A 1,895-nucleotide genomic window follows, 5' to 3' on the forward strand; every position below is an offset into this window, starting at 1 on the left:
GCCCAGTTTAGATCTGACAGATAGAGTAGAAGCAGCCCGCCACCAAAGATAACCCACATGGTGTTGATGGGACGTAAAATATTTACAATTACAACTTTAAAAAACCCTCGGATGAATGTATGTATACCGGCCATGTCAATTTCCCTACTCTACCGTCGAACTGTTGAATTGTTGAATGGTTGAGTATATTCGTATTCAGCACACACCTAACTTAACTAGCTCACGTCTGCTTTCTGCCACAGACAAGGAAGTGCATTTTGTACTTCCCATCTTCACCCCAGACGAGTTATTTCCCCTGTTCGACACGCCCTGGCGCGCGACTGAAACACCACTACACTTTTTCATCCCAGTGTGCATAAAAGAGCTATCGCTTTCGTCGTTTTCTTCTCCTTTGGTCTTTTTGCTGTCCTTTGCAGTAGACCTTCATGCATAGTTTTGAACATCTCTTGGGTGTTCTTTTGGAGTGTTAGTGTGTGTGTGTGTGTGTGTGTGTGTGTGTGTGTGTGTGTGTGTGTGTGTGTGTGTTTGTGTTTTGGGCGCTACTCTGTGGCGACCGGGTGTGTTCACTAACGAAACCGCTTACCGGAATTTTGTACTTAACTTTTCTGAATGGTGTGAACATCACAAGCTGCTTTTAAATGTGAAAAAACCCACCCCAAAATGAACTTGTTGTTAATTTTAGAATAAAGAAACTGCCCCTGCAGACACTCGAAATTAAAGAGGAAAACATCGAGCAAGTGTCAGACTATAAGTATTTTGGAGTTACAATAGACAACAAACTAAACTGGCGTGTACACACTTCTCACAGGCATAAAAAAGTGAACAAGTGACCTTTTTTTTCTAAGGTAGCTAAAGTATAATAAAGTTGATAAAACATTCATGTCCGTATTCTACCATTCAACCATAGAAAGTATGATTAATTTTTGTATAACAGCCTGGGCCGGGAACCCAAGACAACAAGATAAAGAAAAATTAAATCGACTAATACGGAAAGCATGTAAAATTTCAACATCTACATTCCCATATTTGGATGAATTGTATATAACAGTCCCCATCCTGGCCTATCCCCAAGAAAATGTAGTCAGATGAGGCGTCTAAAATCAGACGTCCAACGTCATCCGTTGACTTAAATATGGATGACTGGAAGCTGATGAATGAAACGTGTATACGAGTGATGAATGAAAGGAAGCGCTGCCGATAGAGGCAAACTCCATTCACATTAAATCACGTGACGTATTCTCGTTTTTCTTACAGTTCAGACCCGCCTTATACCCCACCACCCTCTACACACACACACACACACACACACACACACACACACACACACACACACACACACACACACACACACACACACACACAGAGAAATCCCCTACCTTTCCCCCTATCTGATTTAAAACCCAAGAGGTCACCAAAGGGTCAATGAGTTCCACATCATGCAAGATTTGCCGCAAACGCACCACCACGTCTCTTATTTCGCCCTTTCTATTTCTATTCAAACACTTGATCCGCTGTCTTAAGCGTAGTGCACACTTATGCAAGCACTTGATAGCTCTGCGTAATCGGGTCCTGATGAGAAGTAGGACGAGCTGGTGTGAGTTGATCGAAAGGAAATCGGCATAACTCTTTCTGTGCCAGCGGAGTTTTTACAATGAAATGTGTGTTGTTTCAGTTCACCATGGAACGCATTATTTGACCCTATGTTACTAACTCATTGAAACCACAGGAGGAGCTGTAAAGGCCGACAGTGGGGCTGAGAAGGACGGCCCAGCATATAATGACAGACACTGCCAGAATTTAAGTGTGATGCGATCAAGAAGAAGAAGAAGAAGAAGAAGAAGAAGAAGAAGAAGAAGAAGAAGAAGAAGAAGAAGAAGAAGAAGAAGAAGAAGAAC

This window comes from Aplysia californica, unplaced genomic scaffold (assembly GCF_000002075.1).
Source record: "Aplysia californica isolate F4 #8 unplaced genomic scaffold, AplCal3.0 scaffold00183, whole genome shotgun sequence".
In the NCBI taxonomy this organism is placed as follows: Eukaryota; Metazoa; Mollusca; class Gastropoda; order Aplysiida; family Aplysiidae; genus Aplysia; species Aplysia californica.